Genomic DNA, 15,563 nt, shown 5'->3' with positions numbered 1-15,563 from the left:
ACTCCCCTGGATCACACATAGCCTGTCCACACAATGTAGTATAGCTGACTCCTCTGGTCTGAGTGTGCCCCCTCAAAATTCACATGTTGAAACCCTGACCCTCAAGTCGACAGTAGTTAGGAGGTGAGGATTTGGGGAGGTGACTGTGACTCACGCCCTTATAAAAGACGCCCCAGAGAGACCCCTCACCCCTTCCACCAGTGTGAGGACACAGCAAAAAGGTACCCTCTATGAACCAGAAAGTGAGTCCTCACTAGACAATGAATCTGCCAGCACCTTGATCTTCCACTCCCCAGCCTCCAGAACTGTGGGAAACAAGTTTATAAACCACCCGGTTTATATGTTGTTATAGCAGCCTGAACAGACTAAGACACTGACCAAATGATAAGGATCAGAGAAAATCCAATCAAGCTTGGAGAAACCATTTTCCAAGCACCCACTGTACCAGCAGCCCAAGAATCATTCAGAATTGTCCTGGCCATTACGCTGTGTGCCCATGGATCTCAGCATGGGTCTGAAGAATCAGCTCTGCCAAGCCAGGACCCAGATTCTCCAGCATTTTAGTCCAGTGTTCGCTGCACTCCCCAGGTGATGGTGTGATGCTGGAGTCATCACAAGTCATCAGCCTCACTAGCCAAAGAGCAAATACCCTGAATTTGTTCTTTATTGACTATATGAGAACCACATTGCTTCACACTGAAAACAAGTACTATTTGAAGTATAAAAGGACGCCTAATCTATATTCCACCTGCCGCTAGCTCTGTCTTTGAAAGCCATTGCCTTCACTGAATGATTCCAGCTGGTGCTCTCCTCTGTGCTGGCTTTTATGGGCTATAAGGATGGATACATAAGGTGTAGGTCAGTTTTTTAGGGAATGTAGAAGCCTTGCCCTCTCAACTCAACACATGCTTCTCTTTTCTTCTTCCCTCTATCCTGGAATTAATGGGTATAAATGTTGCTAAAGCATCTAACTAAATGTTCTTAGACAATTCTGGTCTGTACACTGATTGACCAGAAAACAGAAATGACTTCATCTGAAAGAAAACTAATATATGTGGGAAAGAGGAGTGATCAGTTGTAATATTTATGTTTTCCTGTCTCTTGTGTGAATTCATAGGCAACTTCCAGAATAAAATCGTCACATGTTTTTTCCATCAACTGAAGAATTTGAATCTCTCTTATTGGCAGAGTTTTTCCTTCTTTAAATTTCCCTCCCACCTCACAATGTGCCTGCTACAAGTTTGTGTCATAAATCCCAGTATAAAATTCCCTGTTGCTTAACTTGCCCATAAATGTGGAGCATGTAGTCATGTTATATGATTCCTGACCTGAACATAAATTTCCTGTAGTCTAGAGGTGCCTTAAGGAGGAGCTAATATGTTCACCTGCTTGTTTTCCAGGCAATAAACCCAGAACAGGTGAAATGGGGAGGAAATTTAAATAAGATCAAAAGATAGGTTCAAAAGAATGGACAAAGCCATCTGGAATGCCTCAGTGCTGCCAATCTCAAATATAAGACCCAGTGGAATTTTAAGTAGAATTTCTAGTTTTCCCTTCTTTTAGACCAACTAAATGTCAAAAACAAGAGAAAACTAGAAATTCCACCTAAAATTCCACTGGGAATTTAAGGAGGATGCTCATTTTTTCCAGAGGTTGGGTAAGATAAGAGCAAGTAAAAAAATACTGATTTCTTCTGAGTTCATTGTCAACAACCTCTTTCTCCTCTTCATCCCCCTGGCCTCCACTCTTGTTGCTTGAATATGTGTTTAGCTTTCTCTAGCATTTTACCTTGCAGAATGAGCTTGGGGCATTTGGGAGTTATTTGCTGAATTATACGGGGAGATTTTTACTTTGGATTTCAAATTACTCTGCAGATGACAACACTGCATTGCTGAAAAGAATTTTCTGAACAAGAAATAACTGTTCCACTATGCAGCCATAAAAATTAAAAATAAAAAAGTTAAAAAGAAATAACTATTCCAGTAGGAGTGTAAATTGATACAGCTTTTAATATAATTTAGTAATATATATCAAAATCTTTGAAATTATGACCATTACTTGACCCAGTAATTCCACTTGTATGAATTCATCCTTAAAAATTATTGTACAAAGACAAGAACAGATATGAACAAGGATGTTCTCTGCAGCATTGTTTAGTACAGGAGAAGTTTGAAACAACTTAAATGTCTAGAAATAAATGATTGGTTAAATAAATTCTGCTATATCCATAATGAGAACTATTATGCAGTCATTAAAATGATGACAGAGATTACAGGTTTGGATAAGGATGAATGTCTATCTTATGGTAGCCATTTATGCCTCGTCTTCCACTATTGGAACGCTAAGCATGTGGGAGTTATTTATATCCTACTCCTCAAGGTCATCGCCAAGGTCTGATTGCAAAAATTCAAAAATTTGCAAACTCAGGCATAAATGGGTTAGTAAGGGAAAAAAGCAAGCTACTAAACAAGTTGTATAGCTATTATCGCTCTAAAAATTATATATATATGCACATAAGACTTATGAAATGTCTCCTATGAAATTCTTTTTAACAGACCACACACTGAAGTTCAATAAGTACACATTAAGAATCTGTCATGCTAAAATACGATTATGTTTTGTCCTACAATTACAGTAAAGTAAAATCCGCAAGTATTTCCCATTAAGATTTGAGCCTTCAAAGCCTCTCCCATGTTGGGCTCATTATGCTGATGCTATTTTTGGGTCAACATGACATGCCTCCCTCTTCCATTTTGAATGTTTTTCATTGAAAAAAAAAAAAAAACAGGTTTTATTTGTGGCAGTTTTTAGGAACTCTGACATAAATAAGAACACACACATCCAGGACAGCTATTTACACATAGTGTCAGAAAATATTTCATTGTAGTGGCTTCTCTTGAATAGAGGCCAAAGCCTGAGTTGGAATTGGCTAAAAAGAAAAAAAAAGGCTTACAAGTAAGTTTCTCTAAAACAGATTTAGTACACATTTCTGTGCAAGAGCTTTAAACACATTTCCATTCTAATTAAAAATATAATTGGCAACATACGTCTTTAAGCTATGAATATTTTGGTAGAGGAAATTCAAAGGCCAGCAATTATATACATCTCTAAAAAGCTTAATTATTCACTAAAGGAGAAAAACAAGTTTTTAAACAAACAAAAAAAGCTGTAATATTAACTTTTGACATCTAATTCTCCAACTTTGGTGACTTACTATTATAAATGATGCTATAAGCTGAAATCAAAGACAAAACTCCTACTCTAGCCACTAGTGTAACCCTCAACTCTGGCTGCCCTGCCTTGTCCAGTGACCACCCACTAGCGATTCTGACTTTATATGTCTGGAGTGGAACCCACACATCAGGATTTTTTAAAAGCTTCCTAGGGGCTCTAATACATAACCATAATTTAGAAGTCCTGTACCTTTATAACTGATAGCCCTTGATTAGCAATTACTCCAACACCCAGAATGAATGAAGTGCTACAAGATTTAAACAGTCTTAAAACATCACTCAATCCAACCCTTATTTTGCAGTGGAAGACACTCAGGCCTGGCAACTTCCTTTATTATTTTCTTATTTTAGCAATAGAAAGAGAGGGTGAAACCTAGTGTTTCCCAGAGGATTGTCTTCATCGCCTCTCACATTTACTCAATTCTCAACCATTTTTTTCCCCACATAGGCACAAAATTCTATAGCCACCATCTCTCTATTCAGTGAGTGGGATTTTAAATTCTCAATACAGACTAGGACAAAAGCCACTTTGCTGAATACTTTTGCTGCACCCAGCATTAGCTCACATCATCACAACTCTATAAGATGGGTACTATCCTATCTTCATTTTATTGATAAGGAAACTGATATTCAAAGGACTTAAATATTTTGCCCAATGTCAGACACCTGGAAATGGTAGAACTGAGATGGGAACCTAGATCTACTCAACTTCAAGTCATCAGAAAAGAGAATGATAGAGGAGCTCCACCTGGGGTAAACCCACAACCCAAAGTCCTGGTTATTATTAACTTAGAGATGAGATCTCACAAGAACCTATTCATATTATTTCCATTTCCTCGTGTACTGCCAAGACAGCAGGAAGCAGAAGTATAACAATTGAATGGGAAAATGAGAAAAGTAAAGCTCTTGATACCAAGGGTAAAGGCTCTGTTGAGGAAATGCCACAAGTAATCTTCATGGGCCTTTACCTGCAAGGCAGAAGTGCAGTCAGGAGGGCTCGGCTTTCACAGGATGCACCTTTGCCATCATCCCCGGCAGGCCAACCAAGCAGATCCTATGGCTGATTCCCTTTGAAATGTTCTTCAGGTCTCACGCTGTCCATTGCGCATGCTCCTCAATCTACATGGCACTCCCTTTCCCTCCTCCTTCACCTGGTTAACTCCTGCTCATCTTTCAACATCAGCTCAGTCTTCCAGGGTCCCCCGATCTCTGAAGACCAGATCACATAGTCCTCTTTTGTGCACCCGTAACAGCCAATGACACTGCCATCAAACCTTGCTAGGTTGACTTAACTATTTACTTTTCTGCCTGCTACCAAAATGCCAGTTCCTTTCCATCAGACCTGCATATCCCACATACACAGGCCTCAGCCCATTCCTTAGCACGGAACAGGCACTCAAAAAACCGATGTGGGAATAATACACAAATAAACAATAAATGTGTAGTCATTCCAGATAGGTGGATAGAATAAAGCATGGCAATGCATTTGGAACAGAGAAAATGTTATGCTTTTCTTTACAATTATAATTTTTAAAATTATTTCCTTTATAATTCACAGTTGGCATTACCACCTCTCTTAAGAAGGGAAGTATTTCATTCTGAAAAATTATTTTACCCAAACTGGAGCACTCGGTGAGATGCTCCCCTCTCTCCCTACCTCACCCCTCTCCCCTGGTTAGGTCCTACAGGGGGGCTAGAACCAAAGCTCCAGAAATAAGAATGAAGTTATTCTGCATCAAAAAAGAATGTACTTTGGAGTTTCATGGGCAGTCCAGAAGGAAGGAGTGTGCAGATGAGGAAGAAGAAGTCAGTGAGATGCTGAAAGCCTACATATTCTGCAATGTGGTTAACTCCTATTGACACTACAGTTCAAAAAAAAGAAAAAACTAAACTCATGAATTACGCATGAATTTTTTTGTTTATTTTTGTGGGCTTTTTTTAGCTTTATTGAGGTATAATTAACAATAAAACTTGTTACAATTAAACTTCAAGTCATACAATATGATGTTTTGATATATGTACACATTATGTAATGATTACCACGATCAAACTAATTAACATATCCATCATCTCACATACATTTCTGTTGTGGGAGATTACTTAAGGCCAACTCTCCTGGGTAACTTCAAGTATACAATACATTATTATTAACTATAGTCACTGTGCTGTACATTAGATCTTGGAACTTATTCATCTCAGAACTGCACGTTTGTATCCTTTGACCCACATCTCCCCATTTCTCCCACCCTACCCAACCCTGCCCCTATTAACCACCATTCTACTCTCTATTTTTGTGCTAAACCCATGAATTCTTAAGTAAGTTGTTTTAACATGTTGTAGATTCAAAGTGGCAGCCAAGTTTCACACTGTAGTTGATGTGGAGCAGGATGGAAACAGCCCATTAGGATAAAAGGGCAAAAAATAATGATTTCATCAGCTTCCCAGGCTTCCTCTAATGGCCTCCTCTGCAAAGCAGGACACTAGGAAAACTGCTAACCTGTTGAATGGACAACAGCACTCAGAAGGTGATGGAAGCAGTAAAGGAAGCTGCTGAATGAGCCAACAAATGAGGAGATGTGGCTGCAGCTAACTGCATAAGTCAGAATATTAGCTTAGTGCTTATTCGATGGGGCAAATGCAGTCAGACCTGGCAACTGGAGCTGCTTCAATATAATGGAACATCCAGGACAAGGGCTTCATCTCCTAAATCACCAGGACATCGAGAATGGCCAAGGCTGCCACATGGAACACACAATCCAAGGCAGCCCCCATGGGTGACCATAAATGCCCCCTGGTTGGGGGTGAGGAAAGAAAAGTGCAGGACAGCTCAAACACATCCCACCATGCAGGATGGACTCAGGACTGAGGTAGGGACCCAGATTTAGGAAAAACAGAATGACAGAGGATGTTAGGAGGTGAACTATGTCAGGAATAGTCGAAGGAACTGGGAAGGTTTGGCCAGAGAAGACAAGACCTGGGCATGAGAAGGGGGAGCGGCTTAAGGGGAGAGATAGAAACTCTTTTCCTATTTTTGAAAAGTTGCCCCATAAGGGCAAAATGAAATGTGATCTACGTGGCACTAGAAAGCAGAGCCAAGACTAATGAGTGAAAAGTTTTAAGGAAGCAAGATGGGATTTAGATGAGAAAGTCGCCTCTAGCATCATGGTTTTCAGTGGTGACAATCCTGCCCCATAAGGAGCACTTGGAAATGTATACAGGCTTTTGTGACTTCTAATATAGTCATACTAGAGCATTTACATGTTAAAATACAAACATTTATTACAAGTTTCTTTCCTGTTCCTTCTCCTTTGTATTACAGTTAAGGCAAAATATTTACTTTTAAAAGATTATATGTGTGAGTTACATTATGTATAGATTTCATTTTGGAGTAGAAAAGAAGCTGTTACCAAATATACACTATGAAAATGGGGCCAAAAATACATTGTGAAATTGAGTTTGCCTGCAATGGGACCCGCTGCTCTGGCAGAAAAGTGACAAACCAAAGGATCTTGGCCAAATCTGCCTATAAGCATTTTTGTGGGGTATGTTCTGTATTCTTCAAAATTTTGAATTAGTTGCTGACATTTAAATGCTGGGAGATATGTACATATCCAGCAAGTGGGCTGCACTGCTGCTTGGCAAAAACACACCCTGGAAAAGGTAAGACAGCTCCCTTTGGAAAGGGGATCCATGTCTCTGGCCACCCTCCTGCACCCAGGCACACTTCACCCACTTACACCACCGGCTGTGGCCTTTAGGGATCAGATTGTGGCTCCTGCTTTCCAGCTCAAGCTCTCAGTAAATCAACACAGTACGCATTGGGGCTGGCATTCCTCCCTGGCAGGGACCCTATATGGGAGAGTGAGGGAAGACTGACTCATCTGCCTGGAAAGAGATCTCAACTTTTCAAGGTTGTGGCTGTTTGGGGGAATCTCATAAAGCCTAGTCATGCTTCCCCAGAGAAGTACGCAGCCACACAAAATGTTGCTTATAATTTCAATAGATATTGGACCCCTTATATCTTATTCTGCTCAAAATTAAGATTCCAGCTCTAATATGCTGTGGAGCCCAGCTGGCTAACCAAATCATACTTCCCATCCCAACTCTAATTTGGGAGATTTTTTTCTAGGTGTAATCAGATAATTTTTGATAGATTCCCCATAGGGATAACGACATTTAGTCTGCTACACCTGTGGACAGTCAGGCAGCTACTGAATGCTAGTGAAATAACGGTTCTCTGAGTCAAGCAAGTAAGTAACACCCAAAATCTGCTATTCTTGGAAGCTGCCTGCTTCCCAGAGGTCTCCAGCCCAACCACAACCAATAAATAAAATCAATTCTAAAACCAGATGCCCTCCCTCTCCAGTGACTCCTTAGGCCTGTAATTAAACAACGAAGACGGAGATATCAACTATGTTACACAGCGAGCTTTAAAAAATGAAATGTGGCATCATTTATTTTCTGGAGAACAAATGCCTTGAAGCTAGTGCCTGGTCATATTAATATTTCATTTTTATGTTTCTCTTGCCAGTGATCCCCCAGCCCTTTCCTGCTTTGCAGCATTCTCAGACTTCCTCAGAAGCCATGCATTTAAAAATATGTTTAAATGCACATTCTTATAAAAACCTATTTCTCCTTGGTAAGAGGTGAGGGTTAAAAATACCCAGTATCCTCCCAAAAAATTACCAAGAAGCCTTTAATTTGGCACATGTCCTTCCTGTGATTTAAACTCATCAAACCACAGCCGTCCCTGGATAAAATTAGAATCAGACATAACAAAAACAAGATATATAGAAGACTACTGGGAACAATCTCTAGAGATGATAAAAATAATAATAAATATAGAGAGAAACTGTGCTTTAAAATCACACAATTCTAGATATATCCAGATCAATATATTAAAGCAAATACTGCAAAAAGTTATACCATAAAAGTTGAATAATATTTTCATAAAACAAGGCAGTGTTTTCACAAGGCACCTTTCATCAAGCAATCTTACAACTTCAGAAAGCACTGGATGGAGAAAGGGAAACATTCCCCAAATCCAAAAAAGCTCAGTTGCGCCATTTAAAATAACTGCCAAGAAATGGGACATTCTGGGACAGAATTTTGGATCAAACTACTATGTTATTATATCGTTGTTTAGAAATGGAAACTCAATTATGTTACAGAATGGCCTTTGTGAATTACTAAACGACTTTGAAATAATAGATGAAAAGTTTCTTCTCAGATCCACTCTCACTGGGATATGAGTGATTTCTCTACTTGGCGTGCAATACATGTCCTTCAGAGCAAATTGTTCTGGCCAGAAATGCTCATGCATTATGACAAGGAGCAGAATTACAGCTTTTACTTAAAGCTTTGCACTATAGTGAGTTTTACACAGCAATAGAAATTCCCAAAAATGGGTCTCAGGGAGACTGTTTTGTTGCTGTCATTGTTGACTTAAATTGCATACCTTTTGTGTTTTCCAAAAGCCAAACCCTTATTCACCTGTAAATATGCTAGAAAGTGGGGCAATCTATCAATAAAATAATGCCCCAACTCCCAGCTGATACTAACTAGTGTATGTGCTAAAACAATACAATGAAAAGAAACTCTTGGACTCGAGCAAATTAAGTGGAAAAAGATATGGAAAGGTTTAAGACCAGTCAATAAAGTAAATAAACTATTTCTATCCACCAGTCAGGTTTTGAAAGAGCTCATATAGATAGGTTTTACTACCCTTCTGGCATTAAGAAATTGAAATGTCCTTCCGGTCTTATGGATTTCTTTTTTTTTTTTTTTTTTTTTTTTTTTTTTTTGAGACAGAGTCTTGCTCTGTCACCCAGGCTAGAGTGCAGTGGTACGATTTAGTTCACTGCAACCTCCGCCTCCCGAGTTCAAGCAATTCTCCTGACTCAGCCTCCCAAGTAGCTGGGATTACAAGCACCCACCACCACGCCCGGTTAATTTTTCTATTTTTAGTAGAGATGGGGTTTCTCCGTGTTGGCCAGGCTGGTCTTGAACTCCTAATCTCAGGTGATCCACCCATCTTGGCCTCCCACAGTGCTGGGATTACATGAGCCACTGTGCCCAGCCTGGATTTATTTTTAATAGAGTTATGAATATAACCAAGATCAGATCCCATCTGAGTACATTTCCTCCAAGATCCAGATCTTCTGCTTCAGGATCACCATGTGAGTGTCTGCAGCAAAACCTTCCTGCCAAGTGGAAATCACACGGCATCCATCACCTAAAGCCTGCAAGTTCCTGCGCAGGCCTATCCCTTATGTAGGACAAGTTGGGCAGTGGCTCTGGACCCTACATTTAAGGGGCAAGGGTTGGGAAAGCCTTAGGATACTGCATTATACCCTCTTTTCTGAATACCACTAACTTCCCTCTCAAATTTTCTGTCCCAAGTGGGCTTTGAAAAATGAGAATAGAGTGGACTCCTTCCAAGTGAGACTTTCTAGTGTGGGTCCCAAACAGGTTTTATTACCCCAGTCCCAGACCCCAAGCCCCTGCTTTAAGGTATGGCCCTGCTTTAGGTACATTTCAATAGTGGCCTTTCCCAGAGTCCTGAGAACTCAGAAGGAGGTTGTGGCAGGCCCTGCAGTACCAGGTCTCTTTCCTTCTCCAGAGATGGAGTCTTGCAGACCTTCAACAGGGAAGGAAACTCCAGAAAGGCACAGGATATAGATCAATATTTTGTCTCTCAGATGAGGCCATTTTAGTATGTCATCAGAGACTGCTTCTGAACACATTTTCTAAATCTAACATCAAACAAATTAATGCCTCAAGCCACATTTTGGGTTTGTTATTACTTGGCTTTATTTTATTGAGGGAGTCAATCTTGTCTTTCAATAGAATTTACTGGTTCCAACAATTGGTGACATAAATCCAGGAATGAGAGTGTCAGAGAAAAAAACTAGTCTGTGCCTTATTCCTCCTCCCTTAGCCCTGGGATCATTGAGGTTGTGTTTCTATAATGCAGGAAGCTGCCTTTGATTTTTCTTTTAGAAACTATGCAAAATAAAAAATTTGAGGGCCAGTGTAACTTCTTGAGAAGGACAAGAAAAAGAGTCCCAGTGGTGCCAGAAAGACTCGGGGCCACATAAACCTCAAGGTCAGTCCTGCCTAGGAGCTGAAAGAAATCATAATAAGCCTTCGTCTCTTTTCATCTTCAAAGTCCTTCATAAGCTCTAAATCGTGTATCCCACCACACTACTGTAATCATGCGATTTGGCAGAAGGAGGAGACCTTTTATCTCTGGAGCTCAAAGCACTCTATAAATGCCAATTAATCCTTACAACTGCCCTGGGAGGTGATGGAATATCGGCGGACCTACTTTGTACATAGAGAAGTTACGTGATTTGGTCCAACCTACACAGCAAATTGGCAGCAGAAATAAGTTGAGAACTTGATCTGGAGGTTCTATTCCTGGGACATCTAAGGCTGAAAGCCAAGTCTGTATTTAAAGCATCTACATGGTAGCTGGCACATAGTAGATGCTTAGGTAATAATTTTTGAATGAATGAGTAAGTTGGATATTCATATTCCCAACTGCCTGATGAATGTGCCTGAACTGTGCTAACATCCCCAACTCAGGTTCAAATTTCTTATCCAAATTGGCTTTGACTCTTGGGTTTCCATTCATTCATTCTCCAACCAGAACACCTACTATAGCCGAAGCCCTCTCCTAAGCCCAGTAGATACAGAGTGGTGAATAACACAGGCAGCAGCCGTCTCTCAAGGAATTTACATCCTGAAAAAACAAGGTAGACAATAATGAAGAATACAAGTAATGTTAGATAAGAAGAGTGGAGTGATGTGACAGTACGTAAAAGCCAATCGCTGGAGACCAAGGGGTCATCCAGTTGCCACTGCAGGTGTAGGGCAAGTGCCAGGGCCCAGGGCACTAAGAATTTTTTTAGTATTCTGGCAACTTAAGGAAAGAAATTCTCATTTGCTCCTATTCCCTACAATTGACAGCAAGACCTTTAAGTCAAAAAAGGCCTAATGATTTGTCTTCAGAAATAATGAGAGAAAGGCAAACTGGTGATATTGTGTTGTAAGGAGTTCAGAGATGGAATAGGTGATGGCGGCTTCTGAGCTACAGGCCAGGGTCAAGACTGGTCCCCAGAGCCTGTCTGCACCTGAGCATTGCCCCAAGGCATAATATTAAAAGTTCCATGCATCCCAACAGAGCCTGCTTACCTCTTTTATTTGCCAATCTGTCCATTCATTCACTTTATATTTATTGAGTATCTACTATGTGTCAAGCTCCAAGTGCATCTCTGCCCTCAATGGCCCCACCACAAGCCAGACCAACAATGATCCATCTCGATACGCTTTTCTTTGACACACAGCTTTTTTTTTTAGTTATAAGATGCTTTGTGGCCCAGTAGTAATGAAAAAGGGGTCATACAGAGATAAATTATCAGTAGGTTTTTTTGTTTGTTTTTTATCCCTGTCATGGCAAATTTGTAGTTTTAAAAGTGAACTACTCAGCATCAATTGTAGTTTTTTTCTTTTTTTACAAAAAAACTAATAGAATTTATTTTTATAAAAGGAGTTTTAGGTTTACGGAAAAATTGATCGGAAAGTCCAGAGTGTTCCCACTCCCTCTCTTTCCTTATCTCTCTACTCTGGATCAATCCTGGAAATGTGCTTGTCTGCTTCCATAAAGGAGCTAATAAGATCACTAAGCACATTAACCTCATGCTTTTCAAATCCCCCTAATTTTACAAAAACAATTGTTAGAAGAACTCAGGTTACAGACAAAGCTCCTGCCTTTCTGACACAGAATTCAGAGCCAGCTGTGAATACATGAAATTCCATTCAGGCTTATTGGACCTAAGGTGGCATTATTACAAGGAGCAAACTCCAACATCTCTCCTGGGCTCACTTTTCCCCTATCCTGAATTTAATTTCATGGGGTTGAGGAAGAGGAGGTGGAGGAGATAGCCCTCCAAGTTGGTCCTCCTGGCAATAGTAGCAGCAATACCTAGACATCTGCAGTGCTAGTGGACTTGACTGTGAAAATGTTGCTATTTTTCTCAAGGTACACAACATTACCCCAAAGCCCATGAGCCTTGCTTTGAGGAAGCAGCTCTGTAAAGATGGATTCTTTAGTCATGTGTTCCATATCTTCTACTTGCTTCTCCAAGTCACTGTAGTTTCCTCTCTGGACATAACTAAGTGGGCTTAAATTCCATCAAATCTGTCCTGCATTGTAACTGAAATTTAGCCTAGGGCAACAAAAATTTTCCTCACAACTGTTCACGGTTCTCTTTTCATTCTATCATAGAATTAACAATGCAGAGTAAGCCCAAAGATAGACAGTGAAGGAGAAAAGGAGAATTTAAAGGCTGAGCTGATCCTCAAATTAAAGACTTGTTCTCTCTAAGTGAGGGTTCTCAGAATAGAATTCCCCTGAGCCTATCTAAGAATATGGCGGTTGGCTCCGAAACTTCTAAGAAAATCAGAAATCACCCAGCACCTCAGGAATGCATTCATAGATCAGCTGGAAATGCAGGAAGGGTCCTTTCTTAGATATCATTTCATCTAGACTCCTGAAGATTTTGTCCATGAAGAAATCGTGGCCCAAAACAGTGAAGAGGCCAGGCAGGCCTGCATCATAGAGTCAGGAGAAAACAGAAACTCAATGTCCTGATTCTTCTTACTTTTCACTATACACAGATGTTGCTCCCTGCACACATGCATACATACTTAAAATCTACTTTCTACAGAGTTTAAGTTCACTTTAATTAGCTACTGACTGAAAATGAACAGGGATGCTTTGATCAACCAAAGATATGTTCATGTCCAAAACCCCAGAAATAAGCTGGAAAAAAGTAATTGGCATTGCTGGTCCCTGGAAACTGTGTGGCCCTTTCTCCCCGACACTTTCATGCCTGCAAGCAAAATTCTCTGTCACATACAAGTGCAACTATCTCTGTTTCCCAGAGATCCTGAGGGCAGCCAGCTAAGGCTAAAAGTCCTCAATGACAGAGCAACTAAAGTTTTCTTCTCTCTATACTCTCTGGGCTGAAAGCTGGGCCTGCCCACTCTGTTCTATCCACTGCCGGTTGTAAATTATGAAATTGTGCTACAATTGATTGGGTGCCAGGTCCTGGACTAGGTGATTTTCTTTTGTCCTCACAATCACCCCTATCTGTCCAATGTGAAAACTGAGACTCAGTTAGGTGAACCCACTGGTCTCCCTCCAAAACCTGCTGCTGCCTTCCTGGCCATGTTCTGGTCAACCAGGAGTTGGCTCTTCTCTGTTCTATAAGTGGAGTGGCAGCTGTGAGGGCCCCAAAGAAGACCAATTCCAGAAGCCAAGCCAAACATACTGGTGTGCTTTCTGCCCCCAGGATTTGGAAGAGCTATATCTCAGCTCTTGTACTCAAGACTCACATTGTTGAACATCAGGATGGCCAGGCACAGCCAGAATATTACAACTGGGCGCCCCAAATCTACAAAACTTTTCCTCCAAGTCCCAACATTCTATATTCTATGCAATCAATTTCCCTCCTTCTTATGACCGTCTCAGGAGGAGCATTGTGTCCTTTTCCCTGGAAAACCTCTTCTCGCTACTTCTCTTACCAGGTGAGTGACTGGCCCCTGTTGACCTTCTGTGCATTTTACAGAAGTTGTCCTCCTCACGGTATCTTTGCTTTGTGGTGGCAGATTGGAGGTGACATCATCACAGCCATAGCCATATAACACTAGGTCTCTGCAGCCTAGTCTTCCACCATTGAAAATCTGCCCCTTCTGTCCATATGTTGTGCTATACCAGTGAGGGGATGTTGGTGTTCATGGGGGATGAATCCATATCTGCAGGTGGATGAAGCAAGAGATTTCACATAAGTGATTCTCTAATTCTCACCTAGCTGGGATGGCCTCTAAGCTCCAAGGTCACAGCTCAGGTGGCTGAGCTGACCTTTGAACCCAAATCAGCCTAGCTCACAGCTCATCACTACCTGATGCTGCCTCCTATTTCTGGAACTTTCTCCATTTTGGAGATACTCCCGGAACATCCCTAGACATGGCCTCCCACCTTCCTCACTCCTACTTTCCATGGTGTTTGTCATTGCTCAGTTTTCCTCAAACTTAAGAAATACAGAAAAATAGGGGCCACAGCTCAGTGCAAAGGAAAGTTTAAAGCTGTGGCTTTCTGTGATCACTTGGTGTCAACACAATTATGAACCTAGAAGCAAACGTGGGCACTAAAATTAAATGGCACTGGTTAAGTGTTTGGTTATAAGGTAGTCATAGATGTGATCCAAAATCAGGTTGGATTTGGTTTTTTAAAATATTAAGACATTGAATGTATTCAGTAATAAAATATTGAAATTAGAAAGTCAAAATTTAAAACTTTTCACTGAAATGATGGATTCCCTGGGAACCCATGGCCAGCAAATTAAGCAATAGAGGGGAAGATCACCTTCCCTTACTCACAGATGGTTGCCAGAGGCCCCCTGGACTTCGAGATAGGAGTTTCTGTGTGTGCATGCAGGAAGAGGAGGGATTGTCATAGCTAACATTTATTGAGTGCTTAGTTTGTGCAAGACTGGTTAAGCACATTATATGTTTTATTTATTTAACCCTCCCAGCAATCCTATGAGCTAGGTACTCTCATCTCTGCTTTTACTGATGAACAAATCAAGACCTAGAGAGGTTAAATAATTTGACCAGGGTTGCACAGTTGGTAGAGAAAGCCTTGTCTATGGTCAAAGCTCAAGCTGCTAACCTGAACACTAGTTCTCTCTCTCTTCCACGTGCAACCCTAATGAGGAATGTCAGCACAGTCAGTCAGCCTTGGTTCTCCTCACTTTCTTTTTACCACCTCTGGTTGCACCAGCACTGATTCTGGGCATCACACAAAAAGCCTGCATGGGCACTCCCCACAGCGCCAACTCAGCATCAGGCCCACGACAGCAGCTTAGGAAACACTTGGCTTGTTGTGAAAGAGTAAAATGCTTCAAACAATAGTGGAGTGTGGTGTGTGTGTATTACTGTTTGTTTCCATTTTTCTTATTATTCCATTCCCCTTTTTATGGATCACCGAATACTGGCTGGAGCAAATCCAAGCAAGTTAACTTTCTGTTATTGACAGAAGGACAAGGAAACCAAAATGAAGATCATATTCCCCAAGTAGGCCCCCACATGCCTTCTCCATCTCCTCTGGAACCTGATGGATTTTTGAAGAGACAAAGCTCTTACATTTCTGTTATGGGGATGAGATTTAGGGCAAAAATTATGAGGCCTAACTGATGCAGGACATTCTCTCTGGCTTGGGGCAGGTGGACTGTATTCCCGGCTGCTTGGCTCTTTCCTCTC

General features: G+C 40.9%; 1 protein-coding gene and 1 long non-coding RNA gene across 2 annotated transcripts in view; both read right to left on the bottom strand.

Annotated features, from left to right (window-relative positions):
- LOC134732025 (uncharacterized) overlaps positions 1–13,842 on the bottom strand; it is a 47,619-nt gene extending 33,777 nt beyond the window's left edge. The window contains exon 1 of the long non-coding RNA XR_010114869.1: positions 13,827–13,842. This is a non-coding gene — a long non-coding RNA (uncharacterized lncRNA). The remainder of the gene's footprint in view (positions 1–13,826) is intronic.
- Positions 1–15,563, bottom strand: part of ZNF382 (zinc finger protein 382) — a 180,781-nt gene that overhangs the window by 79,469 nt on the left and 85,749 nt on the right. The gene's annotated exons all lie outside the window — the stretch shown is intronic.

The sequence above is a fragment of the Symphalangus syndactylus genome, chromosome 13, assembly GCF_028878055.3.
Source record: "Symphalangus syndactylus isolate Jambi chromosome 13, NHGRI_mSymSyn1-v2.1_pri, whole genome shotgun sequence".
In the NCBI taxonomy this organism is placed as follows: Eukaryota; Metazoa; Chordata; class Mammalia; order Primates; family Hylobatidae; genus Symphalangus; species Symphalangus syndactylus.
Note: the sequence above shows the minus strand (reverse complement) of the source record. Positions and strands in the feature narration are given on the sequence as shown.